Genomic DNA, 5,731 nt, shown 5'->3' on the forward strand with positions numbered 1-5,731 from the left:
CGGACGGAACGCTGTTACCTTCCCACCAAAGATGGTCTCTATTTTTCTACTTGCATTTTTTACATGCTTTCGAACTGCTAGGTTGGCAGAAGCTGAGACAAGTAAAGGGAGCTCACCCTGTTACGCGGCACTAGGGATTCGAACTGCTGAGCTGCCGACCTTTCGATCGACAAGCTCAGCGTCTTAGCCACTGAGCCATAGCCCACATAAATTAAAGTACCTGGCAGTAGGCATTTCTACACAGAACCAAACTCCACTGAGCACAATTCCATGATATTTCAGGAAAATTGTCAAGGCGGGATGCTTCTAATGCCACGCATTTGTAAAGTTTATAAAATGTTTTATATTTTAGCCATTCTGTCAGTGTACTCTAGGGCAGGGGTGTCAAACTCAAGGCCCGTGGGCCGGAATGGGCCTACAGGGTACTTAGATCTGGCCAGTGGGGCCACCCTGGAAACAGTGAAGAACTGGCTCACAGTGCTTCTCCCAGCAAAAATCGGTTCCCAAGCTCAGTTTTCGGTTGCCACAGCCTCCTGCAACCCGCAACCCTCTGCCAGTGTTCAGCCTCCTGAGCTCCGTTTTCACTGGCAGAAGGTTGCAGGAGGGAGCTTGGGAACCCGTTTTCGCAGGCAGAGCGCTCCGGCTACTACAGGCACCCCCAACAGGAGTGATGTCGAGCCGGCCACACCTATCCTGGCCATGCCCCCAAGCCCCCCCCCCCAGGTCAAACACAACCCCGATGCCGCCCTCAATGAAATCAAGTTTGACACCCCTGCTCTAGGGGGGAAAAGACAGAGCTAGTCCTCAATTTAGGACCACAATTGAGCCCAAAATTTATGTTGCTGAGAAATTTGTTAAGTGAGTTTGCCCCATTTTAGGACTTTTATTGCCACAATGAATCACCACAGTTGTTAAGTTAGTAACATGGTTGTTAAGTGAATCTGGCTTCCCCATTGACTTTGCTTGTTGTGACACAGCCAACCGTCATAAATATGAACCAGTTGTTAAGCATATAAATGTAAATCACATGACCATGGGGATGCTGTGATGGTCTTAAGTATGAAAAATGGTCATAGGTCATTTTTTTCAGTGCCGTTGTAACTTTGAATGGTCACTAAGCAAACTGTTGTAAGTTGAGGACTACCTGCATGTGACACAACACAGTGAGATTGGTCTGTAATTTTCAACTAGGCTGGGGTCTCCCTTAGGTTAGGCAAGGAGCTGGTTCTGAAAGATAACTCATAGATTGTGCTATGGCATTGGAAAGCTTTTTAAAGAAGTAGGCACATAATTCATCAGGGTCAATAGATAGAGATGGTTTTAGGTTGTGTAGTGCCTTTTCAACGTTATCTTCTGTAAAATCAATATGTAGTAGATTGTTGCAATTAGTTGTACGATTAGGAAATGTGGGGCATGTGCCATTACTGTTGACAAAGACTGAAGAAAGTGTTGAAGAGGTTGGCCTTAACAGCTTCATCATTACAGTCTTTTCCATGAGGCTCTTTTAGGGGTGGGATGGTTTTCGAGTCTTTTAAGTTTGGTGTTTACAAAATTATAGAAGGCGCAGGTGGATTTCCTGTGTAAGAGTTTTTCCTTGTTTGCAGTGGTATTTGGTGCATTCTGCCTTTATCTGGCAGCATAAGGTTTTGTAGCGGCTTTTAAAGTTAGCTACGTAGCCAGTTTTGTTTTTTCGCCAGAGATAATTTTTTTTGATTGAAGCTTCCTTATTGTTATGGGTAATTTGTTTTTTCTGCTTTTGGGGGTTACTAGTGGTACATATTGTTTAATGACTCTTGACTTTGAGTAAAAAAGTGTTATAGTGGTCTTTAGCAGTATTACAGCCAGTGAAGAGAATGTGCCAATTGAGAGATTGGCAGCTATGAGATCATAGTTGGCTTTTTTGAAGTTATAATTTGGGGTCCCATCACCAAATAGTTTTGTCCCATTGACAAAAGCCAATCATGCTGTGGTCACTGTTGGAAAAGGGTTCTTTTATTTGTAGACCATAAATTGAAATTTTAAATTTTAAAATTCAATTTAAAATGATCACAAGTCACTTTTCAGTGCCGTTGTAACTTCAAACGGTCACTAAATGAACTGTTGTAAATTGAGGACTACCTGTACTCTTATGTCCTTACAATATATGGTAAATTAGATGAATAAGTCCTCTCTTTTTTTGTGTGTTTTAATTTCCGGATATTTCAAAACAGCATGAGGTGGGCTGTTCTAGTGGTGGATTGCCCCTGGTTCGCACCCGTTCTATAGAACCGGTAGTAAAACCGGCGGGAGGCTCCGCCCATTGACCCCGACGTCATCAAAATGCTTCTGCGCATGCACAGAAGAGCACGCGTGCGCAGCTCCGTTACAAACCAGTAGTAAAGGTAGGTAGAACCCACCCGAGCTGTTCATAATATGGAGACTTGGAGGGCTTTACTGTGTTATTCTATTCATCAATATCAGCACTATTCATCAATTTCCAACCCACCTGGAAGTATTTAAATTGCTTAAGAAATCCACAAAAAAGACAGGAAGGTAGAGCAGTGGGGGGGTTTTGTCCTATTTTTTCCAACTTTTGTATAGTAAACTCTTGATTTAATGACCTTCCATGTGGTAGATGTTGGAGGCAGCAAAAAAAAAACTTTGCCATTTTATACATCCCATTCTCATTTAGGTCTAATGCAGTGTTTTTTCCAGTTTTAAGATATGTGGACTTCAACACTCAGAATTCCCCTGCCAGCCATGCTGGATGGGGAATTCTGGGAGTTGAAGTCCACACATCTTAAAAGTGGCCACGTTTGAAGAACACTGATCTAATGGAATCTTCAAAATCAATCCTTTTATGTTATTTGCAAATCGATTTATTTGAATGAACCGTAAAAAACCCAAGTTTATTCCGCATCTGAATTCACCTTCCCTTTTCAAGCTTTTAAGTCTCTAGCTAGGAAATGACCTTCAAAGATTCTCCATTCAGGCTGAAAAAAAAAAAAAACACCCATTTAACTTCCAGCAAGCCGAAGAGTTGAAGCTGCTGACTTGTTGCTGTCGGGCATGAAATCATCTTGTTCATCCAGAGGAAAACTTGCCAACGCTTTTGGGTTATTTCTTGCGGCTCCGGGAAACTCCTCCTTCCCGAACAAGGCGGAATGTTGGCCTCCTGCACCGTCACCCCAGCAGGAAGAGAAGACAGGCTGCGTCCCCATTGTTTCCTTGGTTTTAAACCTTCATTCATTCCTCGGCAGGCCGTCAACCAAGGGCCAGAGGCCTGGCAGACAAAGGGAACATTCATTCCTCACCCTCGGACCGACCAGCCAATTCTAGCCCAGAACAGCATGGCTCTCCCTCCCTCCCACCCAAAAACCTACCCAGGGAACATGACAATGGGGCCATTCAGAAATGCTGCAAGTGAGTCAGGTACAAAAGGCATGGGGGACGTTTTAAATCTCCCCCTCCCTTCGTGTTCCCCTCCTCCTGTTTCCCCCCCCCAGTCCTGCTTAGAGGCCAAGGGGAAGAGGGAGGCAGGCTACTACGTTCCCACGCCATCTTTTGTCCGTCCGTCCACTCCTTTTTAACTAAATGCCAACGAAGGAGAAGAGAGCCATGATGCAACAGAAGGACAACGTTGGGTTTGGCTCGGCTTGGGAATCTGGGACGGTTTGAGGGGGGGGGGCTGGTTTGCTACCCTGTTTCTCGATTTGCATATTGCTTTGCAGAATGGAGGGAGGTGGTGGCCCAGTGGCTAAGACGCTGAGCTTGTCGATCGAAAGGTCGGCAGTTCAACGGTTCGAATCCCTAGTGCCGCGTAATGGGGTGAGCTCCCGTTTCTTGTCCCAGCTTCTGCCAACCTAGCAGTTCGAAAGCACGTAAAAAATGCAAGTAGAAAAAAAATAGGGACCACCTTTGGTGGGAAGGTAACAGCGTTCCGTGCGCCTTTGGCGTTTGGTCATGCCAGCCACATGACCACGGCACGGGTGGGTTCTAAATTTTTTTACTACCGGTTCTGTGGGCTTGGCTTAATTTGTGGGTGTGGCTTGATGGTCATGTGACAATTATTTAGGATTTAGCAGAGGTACTGGTCTACCAGGCTATACAGATCTACCCATTTATTTTTGCAGGCACTGATCTACTCATGTATTTTTGCAGGCACCGGTCTACTCATTTGTTTTCTTTTAACACTGATCAGCTGTAGGGCGGCCCTTTGAAGCCCCACTGCAAGAGTTTAAACAGTTTTTTTCCCTCTAGCCATCAGCTGGGACTCAGGAGGCAGCAATAGATTGGGGGTGGGGCCAAATAAAAGGTAAGAATAATGCGGGGGGGGGGGCAAAACCAGTTCGGTGACGTCGTATTGTCACCGCTACCGGCTCAGTGGAACCGGGCCGAACTGGAAGGAACCCACCACTGGACCACGGAGATGTCTTCGGACAGCGCTGGCTCTTCGGCTTTGAAACAGAGATGAGCACCGCCCCCTAGAGCCAGGAACGACTAGCACGTATGTGCGAGGGGAACCTTTACCTTTACCTTTGCAGAATGAGGTGACGGCTTTGCAGGCAAGGTAGGCTGGGTAGAGAGAAAGCCTCTGCTCAGCCTGTCTGTCTCCTTGAGGCTTTCTGGCTTAACGGGGCATTTTGTGTGGTGTTATGCACCACCAACCCATTTTCAAGCTTAGCTTGGGGAGGGAAAGAATGCATGGATACAGGTACTTCATTTAGTGACTGTTTGAGGTTAGAACAGCACTGGAAAGAAAGGGATTTATGACCATTTTTCACAGGACTGTTGCAGCATCCCTACAGACACGTGAGTAAAATTCAGATGCTTGGCAACGGATTCACATTTATGATGGCTGCACCATCCTGGGTCATGAGGACCCGGATCGTGGGGGCAATAAGCTGAGTTTGTATAAAAAAGAACACCGCTTTGGGGGGGGGGCGAAAGCCCTACTAAGCAGGTATATACAAAAGTATGAAGGCTATTGCTTAACGCATTGTAAGCCGCCCTGAGTCTCTGGGGAAGGGCGGCATATAAATCAAACCAATAAATAAATAAATAAATAAATAAATAAATAAATAAATAAATAAATAAATAAATAATAAATGTGATCCCCTTTTGCGGCCTTCTGACAAAAGCAAAGTCAACGGGGAAGTCAGATTCACTTAACCATGTTAGTAATTAGTGAATAACTGAAGTGGTTAAGACACCAGGCTAGAAACCAGAAGACTGTGAGTTCTAGTCCCGCCTTAGACCTAAAAGCTGTCTGGGTGACATTGAGCTAATTACCAGGAGATAGTGAGTTCTAGTCCTATTATGGGCATGAAAACTTGCTGGATGATTTTGCGCCAGTCACTCTCTGCCCAACCCACCTCTCAGGGTTGTTGAGAAAAATAGAAGGAGGAAGAAGCCGTGTGTGTTTGTGTGTGTGTGTGTGTGTTTGCTGCCTTGAGTTATTTATAAATATAATAAAGGTGCGATATAAATAAATCTTAAGATGTCTGCAAAAATCACACTTTTTTCACCATAAAGAAACCCGCTGATAAACTCTGTGCTTCGATTACAAATGAAAGGGGGGAAAAAAACTTAAAATACCCAGGGAGAATCAAACGTGTCCAAAAATGGCCCCACACTCAACTCGCAGCTTTGTGAAAAGAATGCAAAAGAAACGGCTGTGGGGACCACCTGGAGAAGGCTCATCAATAATCTGACAGAAAAAGTAGGCCATATTTTCAAGTTGGAAACTGTC

Source organism: Pantherophis guttatus, chromosome 1, assembly GCF_059756535.1.
Source record: "Pantherophis guttatus breed Tessera chromosome 1, ASM5975653v1, whole genome shotgun sequence".
Taxonomy (NCBI): domain Eukaryota; kingdom Metazoa; phylum Chordata; class Lepidosauria; order Squamata; family Colubridae; genus Pantherophis; species Pantherophis guttatus.